The 25,724-nt window shown below is 35.6% G+C and overlaps 1 protein-coding gene across 1 annotated transcript in view; it reads right to left on the bottom strand.

The window, feature by feature from the left end:
• LOC120431844 (uncharacterized) overlaps positions 1-25,477 on the bottom strand; it is a 202,113-nt gene extending 176,636 nt beyond the window's left edge. Inside the window, exon 1 of the mRNA XM_052710932.1 lies at positions 24,690-25,477. The gene's annotated coding sequence lies outside the window, so the exon portion shown is untranslated. The remainder of the gene's footprint in view (positions 1-24,689) is intronic.
• Between the last annotated feature and the right edge of the window lie 247 nt (positions 25,478-25,724).

Below are 25,724 nucleotides of genomic sequence, written 5' to 3'. Positions count from 1 at the left end.
GGGTAAATATATAGGGAAATGCGTAATTATATTTTTCTCTGGTATCAATACCAAATTTTGGTATTCCTGGACCCTTAAAAATTTGTCTTAAGAGCACATTCAGTTGGGAACCCGCGCCGAAAAAACGGCTAAGTCCTCCTTGCGCGAAACAAGTGGGAGAAGTGGAGCGAAAACATCAACAAAGAAAAAAAATAATTTTAGATCTGCCACTGCACACTAGTAAAACCATTTTTGAGTTAGATTCAAAGCTCCGTATTCGGCTGTTTTTATTTAATTTCTAAGTATAATGATGTCATTTATGAACCCTCAGAACCGTTTTGGGCCAATGTGACCACATTGGGACCGGTTCCAGGTACGGCGGTGGATTCCGGATTACGGTCAATTTCGAAAATATTACAGAGTTATTTTTTACCAGGCAAAATAGGTGTCAACGTACATGGTTTACCAAATCAAGCTCTCTCATGATCTACAGAACCATTTTTTGACCGAAATGGCCAATTTGGGACCGGTTCCAGGTACCGCGGTGGATGTTGGAGCACGGTCAATTTCGTAAAAAAATCAAGAATTATTTTTGATCATGCTATATGCGTATCAAAGTGCATGATTTTCCAAATAAAGCTCACTCATGATCCACAAAACTATTTTTTAGGCCCAATTGGCCACGTTGGAACCGGTTCCAGGTACTTCGGTAAATTCCGGAGCAATTTCGTAAAACCAAAGAATTATGTTTGATCAAACAATACGGGTATCGTAGTACATGATTTTCCAAATCGAGCTCATTCATGATCCCCGAAACATTTTTTTTTTTTGCCAATTGGCCACATTGGAACAAGTTCCAGATACCGCAATGGATCCCGGAATACGGTCAATTTCGAAAATATTACAATTATTTTTATTACAGTTATTTTTGACCAGGCAATATAGGAGTGAAAGTACATAATTTTCCAAATCAAGTTCATTCTTGATCCTCAGAACCATTTTTGGATCAATCTTGCCGCTTTGGAACTGGCTTCAGGTACCTCGAAATTCCAAAGTATGTTAAATTTTGTAAAAAAATACAAAAATATTTTTAAAACCAAACAAAATATGTATCACAGTTTATTGATACAAATAAAGCTCAGTAACATTTTTGGACCGGTTTAGATCACTTTAGAGTTTCCAAAGTTAACCGTGAAAAAATATATAATTGATTGATGAATAATATAAAATTAAGTTAAAAAAATCTCCCTGTTATACTTACAATAGATTTTCTAGTTTATTTCATGTTAAATTCCGTAAAATTTGGTGTTTTGGAATTGGTCCCTGTGAAAATTGCAATTTTTGAACTAGAAAAATTAAATTTTTGAGCATGGTTTTGAAAATCTTAAACTTTGACACCCATATTGCCATACTAGAAATTGCTCGTATGTGGCCACCCTCTGACTGGTTCCTTCGGCTTTTGGAACCTACCAAACATACTTTGATCATTTCTAAATTTATTTTAAATGAAAAAAGTTTATTGAATTTTTTAAATGGTTGGAAAAAATAAAGTCAAAAAGCATGAAAATGAAACGTACAGTTACAGTTATGATAATGTTAAAAATATTCAAAATATTTAAAAAGTGATAAAAGCGTTTTTTTATATAAACGTCATTTTCTGATTGGTATTCAAATTTTTTTACAGTAAGAAATGCACAGTTTATAATTTATTCTGCTTATTTTAGAAAATTCAACATAATCTCGATACTAGATTCAAACACACAAACAAACTCCATTATTAATTTTTTTTTCCTTAACAATATCTAGTTTTTGATCTTTTTTCTTCTTTTTTTACTGTTTTGAAGATTTTTTAAAAGCGGAGGAAAAATTCAATTAAAATTTGTTATGTCATAATATCAAAACATTGAACAATTTTATAAAAACTTTTTGTGTAACTATACAGAGCTGATGCAAAATGCAATTTCGTAATTTTAACTTCTGAGCACTTCGCTGAGATTTCGGTCATTCGATTTTTTTTTGTATTTTTTAATCCTTTTTTGGTGTCTTTGGTATGCCTAAAAAAACAATCTTGAGTGAGTTTGTCCAAATAATTTTCCATACAAATTTGGCAGCTGTCCCTACAAAAATGAAATATGAAAATTCAAAAATCTCAATCAAAAAGTCCTTCAAAAGATTGAAGGACTTTTTGATCGAGTTCGTTAAAAAAGTTGGTGATATTTTATTTAACTTTTTGTCACTAAAACTTGATTTGCAAAAAAAAAACCCTTTTTTCATTCATTTTTATTTTCTGTTATGTTTTAGGGGACAGCAAATGCCAACTTTTCAGAAATTTCCAGAATAGGCAAAAAAAACTTCGACCGAGTTATGAATTTTTGAATCATTAGTGATTTTTTTTTCAAAAAATCGAAATGTTGGTCGCACAAAATTTTCAACTTCATTTTTCGTTGTAAAATCGAATTTGCAATCAAGTTATAGCCAGTTTTAGGTGACTTTTTTGAAAATAGTCACAATTATTCATTTTTTTTTTAAATAAGTGCACACTTAACAATTTTTTTTATAAAAGCTGAGAAAATTCTCTATATTTTGCTTTATTGAACTTTGTTGATAGGACCTTTAGTTGCTGAGTAAAAGTAAAGTAAGTAAATCTTTTTTGTCATTGATTCACCCGTACAAGTCTCCATACAATTTTGGCAGCTTTCCATACAAAAAATGTACGTAAATATTTGAAAACCAGAAGCTTTGAAGGAATTTTCTGAGCAATTTGGCAAAGTTATTGATATTCATGAGGACTATTCTGAAAAACTGGTACGCGGAAAAAAACTTTTTGCCGATTTTTTAATTATCTTTTTCTCCCGAATTTCAATTTCCCAAAATCCGTATTTTTTTATTTTCGAGAATTTTGGATATACTTTAGGGGTCAAAAAACCACAACTTTTGAGCCATAGAGAAGTTTGCCAAACATTTTGCCGTCCAATAATGATTTTTTGAAAAAACTAGTGATATTTAGAAAAAATCGAAATTGCATACATAATTTTTTTACCTATTGGCTCAAAATTTGCGTTTTTTTTTTTGTTCCAAAAAACATGTCAAAAAGTCTCGAAAATCAAGAATGCGGATTTTGGGAAATTGAGTTTTTGTAAAAGAATAGTTAATAAAAAAAATCGACAAAAGGTTTTTTTTGTGTACCAATTTTTTTGAATAGTCTTCATCATTTTGTAGGACAACTGCTAAAATTGTATGGAGACTTGTATGTGTAAGCCAATGACACAAAATAGCTTCTTTGGTCATAGGGAATGCCCCCACAAAGTTTGAGCCAAATATAAAAATATCGGCCAAATTCGTAGAGATTTGCTCAGAGGGTAAAAAAAATGATTGAAAAATATTTTTTTTTGGAAAAAAATATGTAAAACTGGTTGAGTATACTATTGAGAAAACATTGTTTACGTTTAATTTTGCATTTATATTCGAATTGGACACTTTGAGGTGTTTGCAAATTTATTTTTTGACACCACAGAAACAGGCATGCAACTTGAGTAAAACAAATTTTTCCATGAACTCATTGTTTTTTTTACAATTTTTCAGTAGTGGCATAACTGTCATAATGTGAAAAGTTTTTTAGATAAATTAAAGCATAATGTTTTAATTCTTAACGCAATACGTATCTAAAAAACTTTTCACATCATGGCAGTTATGCTATTACTGAAAAATTGAAAAAAAAAACAATGAATTCATGACTAAGTACTGAGCTACTTAAATTTTTCTTGAATTTATAAAACCATTTCCAAGTTTTTTGACATGCCGATTGACATATTTGAACATTTGGAAAAGTATGACAAAGTATGTAGCTCAGCAAAATTTTCATGTGTAACGAAATTTGCGAAATATACCTGATAAGCTTCATCAAAATTTCTTGAGTTTTTTTTTTTTTTTTTTTTAGAGGAATGAAGAATTGTTTTCTCAAAGGTTATTTTTATTTTTTCATTTCATTAAAAATATTTTAGATATGAGTTTTAGAGCAACAGTCAGTCAATGCGTTTATTTATGTTACTTGTAATTTGAGATTGTTACTTGTAATTTTAAATCTTATTGTTTTTTTTTGTTCAAAATCCAGACCTAGACTTCATATTTTTGAGTATTTTTAGCAAGCTTATCAAAATAAAAAGAAGCAAAGCTGGAAAATTATATGTAAATGCATTCGATTTTTAGCAAAGCTGGAAAATTATATGTAAATGCATCCGATTTTTAGTTCTTGCTGACTTCATGTAGAGTGCACCTTTAGCGACAACAAACAGATTTTATTGAAAATTGTATTTTTTAATTATTCATTCATTCATTATCATTATCAGAACCATTATGTTTTGAGCAGTTTCAGAAAGGAAATTTTAAAGACTTTTGAATTAATTTATTTCATGTAATACGAGTCGTGCGACATTCAGCCGAAAACAAATGTTTAAAAAAAGCCATATCCGAAGGCAGTGCACTATTTTATTAAAAACCAATAAGTCCAAATGAAAGCAGAGACAATTTAACATGATAATTTAACAAAGCATAATCTTTTAATTCTTTCGCAATACGTATCTAAAAAACTTTTCACATTATGACAGTTATGCTACATATTTGAACATTTGGAAAAAATCCTCGACTGGGACCGGAATTCCGGATTCACCGAAACAGGCCAAAGTGGCCAAATGACCAGCTACTGAGTTTCTGACATTTTCATTGAATTTATAAAACTATTTCCAAGCGTTTTGACATGCCTAGGGCGTAAAATTTTCCCGGGTTTTGAATTTCCCGGGAAACGGGAAAAATATTTTAGAAATCCCGGGAATTTTTTTAAACAGTCATAAAATCTATGTTTTCATTATATTTGTTATGTTTTCAAGCTAAAATTCATAGAATTAGCTCAATAATATTAATTGGTGATAATCTACAATTCAGTCTAAACAAGGACGACAGTTTTGAAATAGCTTAAAAGAAATTATAAATGGATTTTGTTTGTTCTTTGTCATGCTTTGAATTTAAAATGAACTACAATTTTTAATTCCAGTGTTATTCAAATTTAATAAGTCTTTTATAAATATATTTCTTTTATTTTTTTTTATATGACATGACTAGTCTTGATCTAAAAAAGTTAGAAAAAATTATGTGTAAAATTATAAATATGTTTTGAATTTCTTGTTTTATATGAAACATATTTTACGAATTGTGATTGATGAAAAATAATTTGAAATGTTTGAAATGTTAATCCGGAATTCCGGATTCACCGGAACTGGCCAAAGTGGCCAGATGACCAGCTACTGAGTTTTTGACATTTTCATTGAATTTATAAAACCATTTCCAAGCTTTTTGACACACCGCATGACATATTTGAACATTTGGAAAAAATCTTCGACTTGGACCGGAATTCCAGATTTACCGGAATTGGCCAAAGTGGCCAGATGACCAGCTACTAAGTTTCTGACATTTTCATTGAATTTATAAAACCATTTCCAAGCTTTTTGACATACCGCATGACATATTTGAACATTTGGAAAAAATCCTCGGCTGGGACCGGAATTCCGAATTCACCGGAATTGGCCAAAGTGGCCAGATGACCAGATACTGAGTTTCTGACATTTTCATTGAATTTATTAAACCATTTCCAAGCTTTTTGACAAACCACATGCCATATTTGAACATTTGGAAAAAATCTTCGACTTGGACCGGAATTCCGGATTCACCGGAATTGGCCAAAGTGGCCAGATGACCAGCTGCTGAGTTTCTGACATTTTCATTGAATTTATTAAACCATTTCCAAGCGTTTTGACATACCGCATGACATATTTGAACATTTGGAAAAAATCCTCGGCTGGGACCGAAATTCCGGATTCACCGGAACTGGCCAAAAGGGCCAGATGACCAGCTGCTGAGTTTCTGACATTTTCATTGAATTTATAAAACCATTTCCAAGCTTTTTGACATACCGCATGCCATATTTGAACATTTGGAAAAAATCTTCGACTTGGACCGGAATTCCGGATTCACCGGAATTGGCCAAAGTGGCGAGATGACCAGCTGCTGAGTTTCTGACATTTTCATTGAATTTATAAAACCATTTCCAAGCGTTTTGACATGCCGCTTGACATAAATGAACATTTGGAAAAAATCCTCGGCTGGGACCGAAATTCCGGATTCACCGGAACTGGCCAAAATGGCCAGATGACCAGCTACTGAGTTTCTGACATTTTTATTGAATTTATAAAACCATTTCCAATCGTTTTGACATGCCGCTTGACATATATGAACATTTGGAAAAAAATCCTCGGCTGGGACCGGAATTCCGAATTCACCGGAACTGGCCAAAGTGGCCAGATGACCAGATACTGAGTTTCTGACATTTTCATTGAATTTATAAAACCATTTCCAAGCTTTTTGACATACCACATGACATAAATGAACATTTGGAAAAAATCTTCGACTTGGACCGGAATTCCGGATTCACCGAAACTGGCCAAAGTGGCCAGATGACCAGCTGCTGAGTTTCTGACATTTTCATTGAATTTATAAAACCATTTCCAAGCTTTTTGACATGCCGCTTGACATATTTGACGATTGCACCCATGTACAAACATTGGGTCATCCGATGGCCACTTGGAACCGGTCCCAGGGTCCCCGGAGGCCTTGGCCATAAGTAATTGCATAAGTAATATAAGGCATGTTTTATAAGAAAATGATAAAGTTAGGCGTTGTTTCATGTCAAAAAATACTTACAATTATACATTAGTCTATATTGGCATTAAAATAGTCCTATGTCGATAAACCATTATTTATTTCTCTCAATTAGATGAACCCATATCGATAAAACATACCCGTGGTCGAAATAGTCACTAGGTCTATAAAACCTAATGTCATTTTTCATCTTTATAAAACTCTTTATCAATATTGCTTGCTCATCTGCGAAAAAAAACATTGCTGGCTCATCTGCTTTATGGCATCACGACCGATTCAAAAATTGTCCTCATATCGAAATACCCGAACCACATTGATCACCAAAATCAATCCGGATAACAGACTATTTAGTGAAAACACCGTCCGCTTGTTTGCCGCCTGCAAATTCACCTAATTCTCACACGTTATCAAGGCAATTCTGATTGAACGGAGTTTTACCAATTCTTGCACTTTCTCCTTCCTTTCGTGCATGCGATGGCCAGCAGAGATGCTTGGTGCTGCGTCGCGGCACGTGGAAACCAACCAAATTTTCAAAACTTTCAGCTTGTCTGAGGTCCAACTTTCAAAATTTACAAGAAAAGTATCAATGTTATTACATCATCGTTTTCCTCAGAATGTCAGCTACAAGCTAAATGTAATCTTACTAGGCTTTTATCGAAAAATAACGAAGATATGACGAGCGAAAGCAAAAAACATAGATTTTCAGTTTTTCGGATATTTTCACGGAAATTGGTCCAGTTTTCACAAAAAGTCACCAAATCACTCCAAATTTCACCACAACGTAGATTGGAATGTGCACAACAGCGTGAATGTATTTATTTTGCCAAAATTTTTGTTCCTGATTTTTTGGCGACGCAAACGCAAAAAAAAGAAATTTTCCCCATGGGGCTCCAAATGGGTGTGTCGTTAAGGACAAGAGCAAAATTTGGTATCATACCAATTTAAGGTATTATTTTGATATTGCAAAATTGCAGAATTTGTCAATTATTGGACACCACATTTTGGTATTCTTTTGGTATTATAGTATTTTATCAAAATCCGCTGAAACTATGGGAAGATTTTGACCAATTTTGATAAGGTAGGTTAAATTTGCTTTTGATGTCTCAAAGCGAATGCTTTCGTTGAAAACTGAAAATTTCAAAATTGATTTACATACCCCCTGCAAAAATTACTTGAAATTGTGGAAAGTTTTCTAAGTCAGGATACCACTTTTTGGTATTTCAGTATTTTGTCAATTTCTTCTTAAACTATGGGAAAATTTTGACTAATTTTGACAAGGTCATGAATTTTGCGCTAAAATGACTTGACAGCCAAAAATGTTAAAAATGATTTTTAATGTTTTTGATATACCCACTAAGATTTTTTTTTGAAATCGTTGAAATGTCCCTAAGTCGGGATAAAAAAACAACTTTGATTAACTTGTCAATCTAGAATCCAGTTTCATTTTAACCCTTTACAACCCAACCCCGCCTTTAGACGGGCTTCGATCTAAAAAATCGTCAAAAATCCATTTTTCAACAAATTTTTGATCTTTAAAAAGCAATGGAAAGAAGAACTCTTAAAATTTTAGAAAATTTATGGGTTGGAAGTTTTACTCGTTTTATGTGACTTTGCCAATGTTTTTAAAAATGTATTTTTTTTAGGGGTCAACTTTGGCTGTGGTTTTTACTAACATTTCCTATATTTTAAGTGAAAAGAAGTAAGCAGTATTTTTTCTAGTGTCCCAGACTATGCCTGTATTTTTTTTACAATTTAAACGATAATGGTGCCATTTTATAGCAGAAAATGTGAATAGGCCAAATACTGCCAAAAACAAACATAAACTAAACAAGATTAATGCAAATTAAAATACTAAAAATTAAACAAGAAAAACATAAAACAAAAGAAGTAAAGTATTTCGTAGAACAAAAGTTGCTCAAAATGACCTCCTGAACAACGGAAAAATAAAAAAATTCGAAAAATAATAATAAGTTAATAACATTTATTTTCCAATCTTGTTATGTTATTTTTCAGAAGCTTCCAGAACTTCAAGAATAATGCTTGACATCACTTCCGTTTTTCACTAATGGCAACTGCTGCACTAAAAGGTCATGAATGTACCAAATTTTGGTATTATTTTTGCAAATTACAGCGACCAAAATGTGTCCTTGGTTGACCAGTAATAGATGGTAAAATACAATGAAATCATACCAGAATCATGTGTGTGGAAGACCACGGGAATATCAAAATCTGATGTTCCAAAGGCGTAGGAATACCAAAGAATAAAACCATGGCAATACCAAGTTTTGGTATTCAAGCAATGTTCCAAAATCCAGAAAAGCTCAACTTGGTATTGAAATGATTTTATTTTGTGATATTTTATTACCATTGGAATAAAATGTTTTGGTATTTTTCATACATGATTTTGGTATGATTTTATGGTATTTTACCATCTATTACTGGGCAACCAAGGGCACATTTTGGTCTCTGTTATTTGCACAAGTAATACCAAAATTTGATATTCCTGTGCAATTGTGTTATTTACCCATGTCGAATAAACTCCAATTTTGGGTGGTATTTGAATACAACTTGATTTGAGTTTGTTCCAGATGCATTACAGATTAAGTAAATTTTTTGCCTTTCTTACTAAAGAAAGGTATAGGTTTTACTTTAAGGCAGGACGTCATTTCCATCTTCGTAAATATGTCGATTCAGCATCAATTTTAATCGGAAAAATCGTCAAAAAATCACACTGCATCGATTTTCGACGCTCTATCGATTCACCTTGACAGAACTCGTCTATCTCGCACCCTAGAATTTTGAGAAAATAAATTCCGTGGAGGTCGAGTGATGTTCGTATGTGGCAAAATTTTGCAAAATTTTGTGTCGCGCCGTTCTCAGCTCCCATATATCCGATTTCGATTCTTCTGAATGCAGATGAAAGCTAGTGTGCTGAACCTGGGCGAGTTGCCGCGCAAATTTCGAAATATCCATCTGTTTTCGGATGCGGCCAGACTTTTCAACAAAATACACAGTTTTCAAATGAAAATATGGTAAAAAATTTTCATTTTCATATCTTTTATTTATCTCAAAAATTGCATTTTTCGAGCCCTACATCCTCCCAAATTTTCATATAGATTCGTAATATGGTTCTGGAGTAAGAGCCGTTTGATTAACCTATCATAAGAAAAAAATCCCTAAAAAAAGGTAGAAGCCCACCTGGTGACCTTCGCCAACATTTTTCATTTCTGATTTTATCCGAAATTTCTTTCTACATCCATAGTGCAGACCATGAGTGAGCATCTGAAACAAATTCGACATCGATCGGCAATCCCGATCAATTTTTAGAACGATTTACTTTTTGCCTTTCTTACTAAAGAAAGATATAGGTTTTACTTTAAGGCTGGACGTCATTTCCATGTTCGTAAATATGTCGATTCAGCATGAATTTTAATCGGAAAAATCGTCAAAAAATCACACTGCATCGATTTTCGACGCTTCGTCGCCATGTCGACAAGTTGTCAAGTTGAGCTTCGAATGCTGGCGCATATATTTTGTTGCTCGACTTATACTCGTTTTGTAGTAGCTTGTCTACCGATGTTTCCTACAACATGTATGATATCGTAGCTTTTCGGTTTCTTTTGCCCTGTCCGTTTTTGCATAACTGTCCAATGTTTATGCAAAATCTTTTGTGACATATGACATTCATCCGTGTTGCGAGCACACCGTGCCGACTGCACTGATCGCGCTGATCGTATCCCTCGTACCATCGGCCAAACGAAACTGACTCAAAAAGACTATACATTAGAACCGTCACGTTGACAATTTATCACTGACACTGTAGCTAGATTTAGACAGATTTGAACTATTTCTTATAACTATTATTCACCAATCAGATATTAGAAGGTACACTACTGATTGCCTTTCTGGTGAGGATTTATTTAAATATTTATTACTATTTTTCGGATTAACTAATTACTTTCCCTTAGATTAAGTTATTTAACTACAATCGCAAGTAAATTGCCGGTAGTTGTCTGTTTGCGACAAGAATTGTATTAGGAGACTGAAATGTAAGAAGCTGATGAATTTGATCTTGAAAATGCTGCAACTAAAATACATTTTTAGCTTTTAGCTACATCACCGTAAAAAGGAGTTTGCTACAAGAACCTCCGAAAATCTTGTCTGTCGCAACAATCCGGCTACAATCAATTTGTTTCCCGAGCGCTCCTTAAATCGCCTAATTGTAGACTTCATTTTCGTAAGTTTATTTAACAGGGTTCATTGGATTCCAATAGGAGCTTTCTAAGCTTTTCATCGTTTATATCGTTTTCAAAGTTTTCAATGCTGGCGACGCCAATGGCTTTCTACCTCTCGCGATTGAGTGTGTAGTGGTGCGGTAGTTAAAAATAGCTAACTCAGACTCTGTCACTTTCGTAGAAGCTGAATGGCTAGCTTCCCTGCACCGTCCGGCACACGTGGTTCACTTGTACCTCGGTTTTGCTTGGCTTGGTGCGCTGGAACGATGAACCAAAATATTGCGCGTATTCCCGTAAAAGACACTTGGCATACCAGCCTTGAAACGACGCTCCGCACTTTCGGCAAATGCGCGCTGTCAAATCCCATGCTGCGCGTTTTGTTTTTGTTGATCTTCTTGTCCGAATTGCATGGCATTGTTGCCGGGTATGTTTTTTATTGCACCAAAAGTGCAAAAAATTGCTGGCAACAGTGTCTGCGGCACATTCTGAAATGCCGCGCGGCGTGTACCTTTGAAAGAAATGGACAATACCAACACACAAAAGCTCGTACCGAAGCTCGTACCGAAGCTATAAAACCACCGCGGTGTGCGTTGTCACTGGCGCATGGGAAGCTTGCTATGATCGCGTTTGTCATAAACGCTTGTTTGATTACAAACTTACAAACATATTGTACGATTGAAAATATTCTTTTGGTGAAAATTGCGTTTTTTATTTCTTTTGGAAATCAAATCATTTATAATACATTGCTTTCATCATAAGACTTTCTTTTGTGCTGACATTATAAATAAACAAAGTCGATGTTATGAATTGAAAAAAGTTCTACCATTGTTATATTCTTTAGTAAGAAAGGCTCTTTCTCACCCCAGGTGGGATTAAATCGGGTTTTTTGTACAATAGGGGAAATATACCCTTTTTAATCAAACACCTATCTTCGTCATATGGTGAGTTTGATGCTCGATTGAAGCTCCAAAATTATTATTTAGGCCAGCAACAGCACCGCCTCGAGTAGGCACGCAAATGTATGCCATTTACTGGCCAAAAAGATCAAATTAAATGCACTTTTGATCATAATTTCTGTTTTGCGAGACCATTTCTCATCATTTTGTTGGCACACACATTCACACGCAAGATGAGAGCTTAACTGCTTAACGAAAGTCGCCATCAATATCTTTTCACTTGCACTAACGTTTTCAAAGCGCTTAAAATATAAAATTGCTTCCAACTACCGGCAACATGTTCATTTGCACATTAGTTAGTCACTTGAAAAATAATCCCGAAACATGTAAATAATTAGCAAGTGCCATAAAAAAAACAAACGCGCCAAGTCTTTTGACGTTTAGATTTTGACTACCCATTCCAATCAAAGGCTGAAGAAAACCGAGCGAGAAGCGAAGGTAAAGAAAGAACAAAGGGTGGCCACCAACACCACTAGCAGCGCCTGTTGGAGTGAGTTAGTGTTGCCAGGAAATTTTCTCTATAAATGCTACTTTTCGGTAGTGTTCGCTTAAAATTTCATCAATTTTGGCAGCACTAAGCAGACCCAAAAGAGCGCTGGAAGAAAAAAAGAACTAAGCTGAAAATAGGAAAATGGGCGTGGTCCAATGCACTCGACTGATTAGAATGCATTTTTGAAATATTTTTTTTTTAAATGTTTGTAAAAGGAATAACATAACTTTTAATAAAAGTGAAAATAAACAGAAATGTTCACAAAAAGTTGCTCTACTCGTTGGTTTTAGTGAATTTCAAGGAACACTCCAGATTATCAAGCTTCATTCAAACACGACCGCTTATTAGGCTTAAAATGGGTATATTTCCCCTATATACGTAAAAAGGTGAAGCGTAATTCAGCCATTCCACGTCAAACAGGAAGTCTCCAAATCAAAATTTTTCCCTGATTCCTTGTAATATTTTACATACCATATAGAAAAATTGCAAATATCCATTAACACGTTTCGGAGATATGACTTTTTTTTTAAATACGAAAACGGGTAAAAATCACCTTTTTCACAAAAACTGCGATAACTTGAACATTTCAGCGATGACCTATACATGTCTGGGTACCACAATTTTCATAATTGAAAGACGCAACTTTTGGTACCCAGACATGTATATGTCATCGCTGAAATTTTCAAGATATCGCAGTTTTTGTGAAAAAGTTGATTTTTACCCGTTTTCGTAATTTTTCCGTTTTTGCGCGTGGCGCGTAGAAAAACCCAGTTTTTATGTTAAAAAAAATCATATCTCCGAAACGTGTTAATGGATATTCGCATTTTCTTATCGCCAAACAAAAAAATACAGGTCCAATTATTTGGGCCAAAGAACCCCCACTCCAAATTTGAGCCAAATCGGAGCACTTTTGATTTGGAGACTTCCTGTTTGACGTGGAATGGCTGAATTCAGAGGTAATCATATGTTGTACCATCAATTTGTAACAGCTTTAGCTTTGTTGCTCACATCCTGCTCCCTAGCAACAGTTCCCCCCCCCCCCCAACAGCAAACCTGCATAATGTATGACATTGCGACTTTCAGCACTTTGTATTATACCATTTTCCCAGCCCACTCTCGCTGGCCACCAGTCAATGGACGTCATCGCGGCGGAGTTCATCGCGCGAATCGCGATTCAAACACACAATTGCGTAATCTATCTAATGTAACTTTCATTCTGTGTGTGTGTGTGTGTGTGTGTGTGTGTGTGTGTGTGTGTGTGTGTGTGTGTGTGTGTGTGTGTGTGTGTGTGTGTGTGTGTGTGTGTTAGTGAGTGTGTTGCTACTATCTAGTGGAATTAATCGCTGAATCGCTTCTAGCGCTCTGCTCGACGACCGACTGGAAGTCCAACTTTGGACGATCGGTTCCGGGAGTCCTTGGCCTGGGTCATGAATAAATTAAGTTTATTATCGCGGCCGCGCGGTGCACATTGTAACTTGTGGGCCAACTGGCTTGTGGGGAGCACGATGTCGAATTGTTCCGGCCGTGGGCAGAACAGAACAGTTGGTCAATGTGGTGAACTTTGTGTCCTGGGGTTCGGTAACTTGTGTGGGGTGGGGAGGAAGATCCACCACAGATCGTTCCAATATCGCTGATTATAGTTTTTATAGCTTTATCTATTCATGAAATGGGCCCGAGATTTGCGGCGGATGTGCCTCGGTTGCCATATTGGACGAGGCCCCCAGCTCCGGGTTGATGGTTTTTCAAAGCAATCTCCATTTGTGGAAACAGTGAACTGGTGATGGTCGGGACTGGGCGATTAGACGACGACGGCCGGAAGATAACTTTTCAGCAGGACATTTGTGGGGCAGTTTGGGGGAGGGGGAGTTTGGATATTCTGCGTGATGGTTTATGATTATGATAAAAGCTAGAGCAATTCAATGTTTTAAGTTGAGTTAACGTCACGATAAAACTTTTGAGAGGGGAAATACAAGTTTTTATTCAAACATTATATCAAATGTTTAGTGGACACTACGGAATTGAGGTATGATGAATTACTTCTTAAATAAAAACTCGGCTTTGTTTTAATAGATAGACGTTGTTTTAGATCAATAAAAAAATAAAAATAAAAAAAATCAACTGATTCTGAAATGAAAACGGAACAAACTAAAGAAAAGTTCTATCCAAGGTTGGCTTAAACATTGACCAAACAATCGATGTTGCATGATTAATTCGTTCATTCAAGTCTTTTAAAATTTGACAGCTAGTTTTGCAAAAAGGTAACTTAATATTCAAAATCTATAACCTGAAGCTCCTGCAAAAAAAAAAAAAAAACTCTTCAGATAATCAAATCTTCGGATAATCTAATCACACAAAAAAATGTTTTCACTGTCTTGATTCGAGTCGTTGAGTTTGGAGATTTTAAATCTAAGATGGCGGACAAAATGGTGGTTATTAAAATAGGGACGTGGCGTTACATCGTGCTGCCATCTGTTTTTTTTTAGTGCAAGGGTGGACAAGTGCTGAGTCATCGTCTAAAAATAGACGGTGTCCTATTGAATCTATGACATTTCCCCGAAACCCATATTACCGAAGGAACATTTCCCCGAATGCCACTTCTCCGCAAAGACACTTCCCCTAATAGTCATTTCCCCGAATTCCATTTAACCGAATTTCACGTTTCCCCTAATCGTCCACATCCCCGAATGCCATTTTCCCGAATGGGCCACAATCCCGAATGCCACTTACCCGATTAGTCATTTCCCTGAAAAGTCAATTCCCTGAACGCTATTTCCCCGAACGCGGTCAAGCGGAAATGCCCGGTGCCCCGGAGCGCGCGCGCGTCCTGCTCCACAAGCGGAAATCTGATTTGTGGGTTATTTTAAGCATGAGTGTAAATTTTGATCGAAATTGGTTGAGATCAACCCATTGATACCCGAGCCTAAAGTTGATGAAAAAAATGTTTTGCATACAAAAATGACTTTTTTAAATCGCTAACAACTTTCCAGGATCAAGTTTTACAGGTTTGGTATGTTCTACAAAGTTAGAGAGCATTAAATTTACAATGAGAATCTCACTTTTGGGAATATTTGGATGAAAGTAGCGCAACGTGCAGACCAAACCGTAAGAAAATTGGGTTTTCCATACAAACTTCACCTTCGAGTATCAATGGGTAAATGTTGACCGATTTTGCTCATATTTGGCTCAGAGTCCTAAAATAGCTTAAGGAACAATATTCAGCTTGTGGAGCCAGGTTTTGAGAAAAAGTCCTATATTCTGGGCACCCTACTATCCATTCAAATACAAATTTCTTAAAGACATGATAATAATAAGAAGTTTTTTTTATTTTTTTTTTTAAATTCAGAAAACATACCGTGCGATTTGCGTAGTACAGAACCCCATTCACACTGATCATTTTATTCACATTGCTGGTTTGGGATTTAATTTTATGGCAACAAATACTTTAAACAAAATATGTACCAGCCTTATGTAGGGGAACAGCATCTAATTCTAACGTGCCTATAATGTTGCCATATCAGCACTTTGACATACAATTACAGCTCAGTAAAAGCGTTTCTACTGAAATCGAGTAATAAATAGCTCAATAAGAATTGAGCAAGCAAGTTTCTATCAAAGTATATAAAGTTGTTTGAATAGTGTAAATCAGCATATTGGATGGAGTTAGGAGCGAGTGCCAAACATATGATAATTTCCCCAATTTGTCCGATTTTTGGGTTCTTGAACAAGACTCGAAATAAAGACAAATTTCCTTGCAAATTTCTCAAAAACAACATTTAATTATGCGGATGAATATAAAAGTTAATTGAACAAAAAAATCTAATAATTTAAAACATTTAAGCAACAGCATACCCGAAAAAGCTGTTCGGTGAAATTAAGAAAGAAAATAACTGTTATACCCCGTTCGCACGGGCGAGTTATAGCCGGTTTTAACGAAATGGTTTTAAGTTATAACCAAGTTAAAACCAACCCGTTCGCACGGGCACGAGAGGTTATAACGGTTTTAATTATTTTGACAGATCATAGCAATCTCTGATTATTTTACACGGAGAGACCGTGCCCAGAAATTTTAACAATTAAAATTGTTGATTTTACTTTCGTAAATTTTAACAAAAACGTACTTGTTACTGCCAATATTCCGTTAAAATAACTAAAATTTAGTATTAATTTAATAACCTGTTTGTTGAAAATGCTAGAGGCAAAAAGCTAACAGATTTCCCGAACTCGAATGAACGTGCTCGACTGTTAGCTTTGGTTTTAGGAAAATCAAAAATTTTGTTGGTTGAATATAATTTACATTTGGTTGAATATTTAAAAGATGAACTTGGGTTTGTTTACGTCTGTCATTTGAAGTCAGGATTCGAACGAGAGCGGTCAATTTGTTGAGTTTGTGTTGTTAATTATGAAGTGAGAGGATGTGAAAGGTGAAAATTACACTATTTGGCTAATGTTGAAGTGGCAAATCAAAGTGTTGCAACTGGGGAGGTGGAATTGGTGAGTAGGTTTGATGATGATTTCTTTGCAGGTGATAAACTATGACGACCTTCGCCATGAGGACCTCTAATGCGAGTGAGTTGAAAACGTTATAAGAATGTTTGATGGAACGAGAGGCCAATAGAAGGGAAATGCGGGCCGACTCTTCACGGATAAAGCAGCCCGGGCAAATTTAACAAAATGTTGGTTAATCCGAGTAACTATGGGTTTATTTTTCCACAATAATTTATCTAATGTGATTCTTATTAGAAAACTGAATCATTAAAAAGCTTCGTGCTTACGACGGATAAAATACACATGACAACATAAAAAAAAGATGAAGTAAAATATAAAAAAATAAAAATATATAAAATATATAAAAGAAGATAATTATTATCTTGAAAGTTTTGTTGCAATACGACTGCTCAATAAACTGGTGAGTAAAACTCAAAATATTTTTTTCAGGAATCGGAGTACGTTGAATAAATTGAATCAAATGCAATGAAACTTTGTTGCCAAAAGTAATTGTTAAATTAATGCAACCTTGGTAAGTAGCATTATTGATATTTCTTCTTTCCTCAATATTATTACATTTATTTACATTCCTTTTTTCAGTTTATAGCTGAAATTAAGAATTTTGTATTAAATTACTAATACATTTCACATGTCTATTTGCAGCAAAAGGTTCACTTTAGTGGAAATTCTGTGTCCAACCACAAGGAAAATAACTAACCCTGAGACCATTGTAGATGATGATGACTTATCGGATGATTTCACAGTGATTGTAAGTGGATACAACACTTAATTTTATACAACGTAATAAAAATATAAGCTTAAAACTTGGTGAAAATTTTGCTCGGTTTATATTTTTAAGGAATTCACGAGAAATTTAACATCTTTTTTAAATATGTTTTACAAAATTTGTAAAATGTTTTTTATTATTTTTTTAGATCTATGCGACGTAATTTTTTTAAACATTAATCAAACTTTACATGTTTTATAATAACAGTTAATAAAAAGTTTTGTTTTTATGCTTTTTAACAGTAATTTAATAACTTCATGCTAAAAAAAAAAAAATTATACAAAACGTTAAATTTTTAGGTAGAATAAATGCGAAAATAAAAACACTCAGCATTAATTTGTGAGGCATTATTACAAAATTTACCGCAAATTCAATAATAATATTGCTAACAACAGCTAATTATTGACTACATGTACGAATATTTTAATGTATTCAAGTAAGACATTAGTTAAAATATAGCTAGAAATTCGGCCCAGCCCAGATAATTAAAAAAATATATACATCAACACTTACATAAATAATGTCTAATTAAGAAATGTTTTGTTATAAACCACTAATAATTTGCTGCATGCAACAATATTTCGGTTGATACAACGAAAAAAAATTGTTGAAAAATAGTTGAAAAACATTTCCCAGACAGTTTTTAACAGAATATTCCACAATATTTCAGCTGAAAACAAGAAATTTTTAGTTAATTTTCTGAAAAAAAATTCTAGCAGTCGACTGCTAGAATTTTTTTCGGCCATTTAACCAACAAAAATGGCAATTCCAAGTATTTTTTAGTTAATTTTAATTACCGGTGGTCAGCAATTTCGGGTTAACAAAATCAACAATCGATTGTTGAAAAAAAGCTGTGTAAAAAATTAACCCATACTTTTAGTTAAATTAACCAAGATTTTCTTAGATTTGCCCCGGCCGGTCTCTCCGTGTACAAACAGAAACTCCTTGATATTATTATTTTCAAGTTGAAATATATCATAATTGCACTTATGGAATTGAAGACTTATTGAGATAAGACTTCAAAAATCGGCTGTGTAAAGTTTCTATTGATACTTGATTGATACGCCAATTTGATCGCAAAACTTGTATCTTATCAAACATTTATGTGGGTCCGGTGACATAGTGGTTGCCTCTCACCCCAGTTGGCCTTGGTTCGATTCCAGTCGTCCCTGGTGGCATTTTTGAGACGAGATCCACTGATCAAGCCTTCCGTTAGATGGAGAAGTAAATGTTGGTCCCGGTCTAACTAAGAGGTTAGACCGTTATTTGTCTCGGTAGAGATGCTGGTCGGTAACACTAATTCTCCATACAAACTTTGGAGAAAAACCATTCGGTCCTGTCTAAATATTTTTGAAAAAAATCAAAGTGCACGTGTTTCTGAGAACCCCTAAGTTCATGCTTCCCCTCGAGTTGAGCCTACGCAGCAATCCAAAGGTCGTTAGTTTGAATCCCGGGGAGGTGTACCAAGAGATTTGGATTGCATCACCGTTTCAAGCCTTTGGACACCTTGTTTCGAGTGAGAATCTCGCAATAGAGAAGGCCAAAGCCATGCTGTACAGCAAACAATTTGCTTTATTTAAAAAAAAAAACAAATTCGTCAAATAAAAATATCATAGGATAGAACAGGAACAAAAACATCCATAGCCAAGCAGCATGAGTCTATTACACAAATTCAAACATAGTTTTCGAGAATTCTTTATTTAGTCCAGTCACAAACTGGACCTTATCAAGACACCTTAGGAAGACAACCTATGGAATGTTAACATTAACCTTAACATGTTAACATTAAGTTGATTAATGAACTGTCACTGAATCCGCTTTGTAAATGCCGGCCCCGATACTCTTCACGGGTGTTCCCCTCAGGAACAGGGAAAGATTTACTTTTTTTTTATTTAGAATAACAATAATAATATTCTCATTGAGAAAATAACACATTGAATACATTTCAGAGGATTTTGTCAAACTTTAACTAAACTTAAAATATTTTCCCGGTTTGTCAGTCGAATTCCCGAGTTTTTCCCGGTTTTCTCCCGGTGGATAAAAATCCCGGGTTTTTCCCGGTTTTCTCGGTTTTTTCCCGAGGTGGCCACCCTGAGTTATGTTCGCAGCAATCGTCCGAACAAATCATGGCCTCGAGCCGTGAGAATAATGGTACCGTTTACGGACTAAGCGTCGTCCCGCCCGTGTGAATCAATCGGACCGCGCACTGGACTCACAATCCAGAGGTCGCTGGTTCGAATCCCGCGGCGGGCGCTCTAAAATTCTTTGTGTAAATATGAGTATTCGGCGCCGTCGCTCCGTGCCATACTTTCATACACTTAGGAGCCCAGGGCGGCGAAGTCCTTGTAGATAAAAGGAAGACACTTACTAGTGGTTGGTACTAGCAACTTCGTTTTTTTTTACGGACTAAGCGAACACACCCGAAGTAGCCGATAGAATCATGCCGACGATTATGTCCTCGAGCTCATTAGAAGAAAAAAATAACCCGTCAAAAAAACTCAAAAGTTTCAACTACGAGATTCGAGCCAGGAAACTTTAACAGACAATCTCAATGACTTAACTGCCTCGGATACCACAGCTTGGTGACTGGATTTTGGTCAGAAGTTGATGCATTACACTTGTTTAGTGTTGATGGTGTGATGGAAAATCAGTTTGCCAACTGTGATGAAAATTATCCCGCAGCACTCTACTAAGGTGCAAAGTGCGCAAAGTTGACAGTTCTCAGTCCTGCAAAGCAGTGTGATGAAAAAATCTAGGCCTAGCACGATTGACACAAAACTCTAGGAATTGCTACAAGCCGCAATAATCAATTAACTAGATTTATATTTTTTGTCTTTTCACGGAGGTAAGGCTATAAACCTTTTTTTTTAAATATTAAAAAAAACAGACAACAAAGAATTCTTTAACTTTTTTTTACCTTTTTTTTTAATCTGAACTAAAACTTTTAATAATATTTGTACCAGCATTAGTATTTTTCCATTGAAAGCTCAACTAACCACCATTCTTTTGCATCGTGACGAGCCAAGATTGGTTCAGCGGGCTCGGTAATATAATAATGTAATGTAATATTTGTGAAAATCTAGAGAAAACCTAATCGCAAAAAACTAAATATTTTGCCATGGGCCAAATCACAGCACTTTTGAGTTGGATCCAGCTGGTTTGACGTGGAATTGCTGTTCTATCAAATATGCATTTAGATGGCAGAGTTTGAAGAGCTGGCTTTTAAAGTGATACAATAATAGTTTTTTTTATTGTAGGTGATTTAACTAATTTGAATTCGTGTAAAAGAAAGCAGTCCCAAGTAACAAGTGAAATGCCTTATATTCTTATATATTTTTATAATAGTTTTAAAAAATGCTACAAAGTTTTACTATGACTTTTATTAGAACCTACTGGTTTCATTGACACAACACTTAATAATAGGTTTAAGATTTCTTAAAGATAATGTTAAGAATTCATTGTAGAGTTTTAATTCGGTTTTATTCGCAACACTTTAAGCTATCTTGAAGAGATTATTGTGTTGCTTATTAACTTTAACGAAGCCTGCTTTAAATCGGTTCCGTCTTCAAATAGCATTTATACATTCCTGTTAGATTTAAACTGTCACTTCGACTTATCGATGTGAGTAACGCAAAACTCACAATTTTTTTGCCGTGGCGGACGTGGACAAGTTTGAGGAGAAGCTGAGGTAGGTTTTGGCGCGTTTGGGAATTAAGGATGGGGTTTCGGTGCAGGTTAAACGGAACGGGAACATTAGTGGGAAGATTCTGTTTACGCTGGTGGCCACGGGAGTGATAATTGCGCGGTTGAGTTGGATGAGGGGTATCATCATCAAGCAGATGAAGCGAGCCAAGCTTACGTGGTGGATCCAGTGAATGGAAGTCAGGGTGTTTTCTTCAAAAACGTCGCTGCACAGCAAAAAAACCGATGGTAAAATCGCATGCAAAAGCATGCACATCACCTTCGTCAAAATAAACACTTAATATTACACACTGCATGTACATTTTTTGCAAAAACAAAAAAAAAGTTGCAACCGACGAGATTCAAACCCAGCACCAACAGTGAGGACTGGCGCCTTAGCCCACTCGGCCATCAGACCGATGAAAAATGGAAAAGAAGAACGCATATATGAGCTTGACATTTCGGTTAAGTAGGTTTCCCATACTGATGGACTACATATTTCAGGGTGTAATATTACATAGAATTTCATAAAATAATGCAAAATTTATTTTACACCCAGGCCTTTTACACGCAGCTGGATTACTACTTTTCTTGCTGTGTGGTCTGCAGGAGGCGAAGCAGGATATGATGTTATTTGTCGATTATTTGGAGGCACCGGATCGGCTAGGGGCAAAGGTTCCCAAATGTGCTCTACTGCTGGGTTCCCCTGGGAGTGGGAAGACACTGTTGGCGAAGGCAGTGGCCACCAAGGTGCAGGTTCCTCAGCTTAAACGGATCGGAGTGTATCGAAATGAACGTCGGCATAAACCCTGAAACAGTTGTTAGTAGAAATGGATGGAATGGCGTCTAATGAGGGCGTCCTCATGCTCGGTTGACATTTCTTAGTGAAAAACTTTTGAGTTTTAACAAATACTGTTATAAATGTTCATTGTATACGACAAGGAATCAGTAAAACTTCATCACCTTAAATTTCTCTGGAATAAAACCCATAAGATTTAATTATATGTATTGCTACGCATAACCATTGACAGTTGCGCTCGAAGATTGATTGGTGGCCTTTGCAAGTGTTTCCTATTTTTTCTGAAATTAACTGTTTAAATCTATTAACATTACTATTTGTTATATTCTGTCTATTGTGCTGGTGAGATAAAGGTACAAGTACGCACAATTTGGTAAAAGTTTGCGGTGATTACAATGTGAAAGTGATGATTTGGACAGCGTTCATCAACCTACATGAAAAAAGTTGTGTTTGTTTTTCATCAAGTGACCAGATGTGTGTTTAATTTTGGATGAGTTATTCGAATAAATAAATACCGTTGAAATGCAAGCCTGTGTTTTTTATGCAGTTATTTTGAAATTCAAGTTGTCCATCACCGATGGCGATCTTTTTGCAGCTGAGAAAACACGCATGCGCTACGTCCCCGTCTTGTGCGATTTGATCTTGATGAAAGCCATGATAAATTTTGTTGGATCTGATTAAAGCCGTTGTAAAACTTTTATAAATCTTGTAAGTCTTGGCAAGTTTTGAGCCACTCCTGTTCAAGAAGGAATGGATTTAATGTAGATTTAAACAAGAACGTTTATATTTCATGAACTTCGCCATGTTGCTGGAAGATGCGAGCAGCCGAAAAGCGTAGCCATATTGAATTTGGGAGCAACAATATGCAAAAAACATTGTTTTTTGAAAAAATCATGACTTTTTACAGTGAATCGGAAGTGCGCATACTAGTTTTTCGAGCTATCTTTGAAAATTATTCGATTAAATTATGTTGGCATAACTATCACGGTTCATTTTATGTTGAAACTCAACTCATTTGTGGTACTAACACAAATATTAATAATTTGAAGTCAAATAATTTTTATCTGCTATCAACCTTTTGTATTTGCATGTAGGAATAATTGCTTTCAATCAAGTTAATTAGAAAACTACTCAGTCTATCACGAATGCTTTTTGGTTTGCTACAAATCCCAAAACATAAATGCTTTATGTTTTGTTGAAGGATTCAAGAATACGCACAGACTAAAAGAAAACCTCAATCCAAACCAAACAGTTTTACTCTTGTTATGAAGAGATCAATAAAGTTTTAATAAAACACACAATAAAATTTGTACGTCTCACGATACTCCTCAATAATACTCTGGACAACCTCCTAAAATGGTCCATTTTGGTTTTAATGTTGATTTAACTCGCTTAACTGATTTAACTCGATTTAACTAACTCAGCATGTAGGACTAAATGGCATTTCGTTGAAATTTTCTTGGGAACTCTACAGAATCTCTTTGAAACTATTACAAAACTAAAATTGTTACTTGGGAGTATCCCTGGAAATGTTATATGATAAGTTACATCGTAGTAAAATTGAAATCTATTTCAAAATATTGCAAGTCACGAACTAGTTAAAGCAAGTGTGGGGCTAATACGCAAAATAACATCATTAAGTAGCATCTGAAAATAACTCAATTATTTGTGTTCAACGAGGCGTAATCGATAATAATGGTACAATCATATTTAAACTAGTAAAATTGCATTAGCCTCAGTCGTCATCCATTGACACATTTTTTGACTTCACTTGATTTCAAATCAAAGTTTTCATTCATCTTTGGTATCAGAGCGTACACAGCAAATTATCCGATGGTAAAATCGCATGCAAAAGCATGCACATCACCTTTGTCAGCAAAAGCATGTAATATTGTATGAGAAAACGTGTACACAAAAAGCATGTACAAAAGAAAAATAAATAAATTTGGCACATCCCAAAAATAACATCAATCTGGTGAGAGTCATATCCAGCTTACAAAGTCCGCGCCCCAACCGTCTCGGCTATCTCACCGACTTGTAAATATTGTGTTCAAAGCCGATTTACCAGTAGGTTTTCCGTACGTCGTATACTGAATTAACTGTATACGATGTATGGGGAACGTACAGCTACATCGGTGTTGATCCAGCTATATTCACAGCGGCGAGATAGCCGAGATGGTTGGGGCGCGGACTTGGTAATCTGGATATGACTCTCACCAGATTGATGTTATTTTTGGGGTGTGCAATATTTATTTATTTTTCTTTTGTACATGCTTTTTGTGTACACGTTTTCTCATACAATATTACATGTTCTTTCTCACAGAGGTGATGTGCATGCTTTTGCATGCGATTTTACACAGAATTTTTTTACTGTGTACTTATTAACCTCATTATCTTTTGCCTAAAGGGTGCTTTCATTTTTCGTCATCACTTTTCGACATTACGGTTGTTCAACATTTATGTAAAAATTTCAAGTCACCATCTTCTGAATTGTATTTGTTACGCATCCTTCCTGCAGACATCAACGCCAACAGCAGCGATATTTGATGACGTCTAAAGTAACACTCACCTTAATTGCACCTTTATATACGGGCGCGATGTTTACTTCGCGTCACAAACTACGCCACAAACACACTGCATTCCTTTGAACTTCAACCAAAGTTGGTCTCTTTCCACACACACTCACCCACACAGTTGGTGCTTTTCTCACACCAGCAGAATACCCAGAACCAGCTGTTCGCCAAGTACTTGTTGGTTTGCCGGTTTCAGTTCCGGAGGACACTCACCGAGGACGGAGTATTTTTCGAGCAGTGGTAGGACACGCAGGGAAATAATTGTTTTTTTTGCTTTTATTTGCGTTTTGCTTCTTCTTTTTGTGGAAATCCTTCTACAAGTTGGTGTTGGTGCAACCAACACTGCTTTACTATCGTAGCCTCTGCCAAATAGTGCAGATTTAGCTGTTTTTCCCCTTCACGTTTCTTGCTGGAAAGTTATTCACTGGCGCCTTTCTGGAGCGGAAAACCACAGACACCGATAGAAGGGTTGAAGCTGAAAGTCGATTCTAATCCTTTGTCGAAATCAGAGTTGTTGGTTTTTTCCATCCCAACTTTCCAAGTAGGATTGCTGGCGAAGCACTCCCAGGACGGAAATTTCCTTTAGTATTTGCACTTGAGCCAACACAACACTCTTCCCGGAAGTCAGGGTTTTCAACACTAAAAACTTTACTCTTCCTCAGAGTGCAATAACAAACGATTTTGGCGAGACTCCCTTTCCAGCCGTGGAAAACCCTGCAGACCGATCGGAAGTTTACGCGAAACTGAGAGTCCTTTCCGGACGGACGGTCCGTTTTAAGAGGAAATTCCGTTCGGCACTGAGCTGCTTTGTGTGCGTGTTTTTCCGTTCTCGCGTTCTCGCAAGATTGAAAGGAAAATTTCGCTCTCGCGGAGAGAGAATGAAAGTGGTGAGTTTTTCCGCGACCACGTGGCGCGTGCGCAGTTCGTGTGATTTTCCGGGACAGAGCGAAAGGGTGCAGGGAAATTGTGTTGACATTTGAGCTGTGCAGACACGGTGGGTTCGAAGTAAAACATGAAGTAAATGTTTGAAA

The sequence above is a fragment of the Culex pipiens genome, chromosome 1, assembly GCF_016801865.2.
Source record: "Culex pipiens pallens isolate TS chromosome 1, TS_CPP_V2, whole genome shotgun sequence".
Classification (NCBI taxonomy): domain Eukaryota; kingdom Metazoa; phylum Arthropoda; class Insecta; order Diptera; family Culicidae; genus Culex; species Culex pipiens.
Note: the sequence above shows the minus strand (reverse complement) of the source record. Positions and strands in the feature narration are given on the sequence as shown.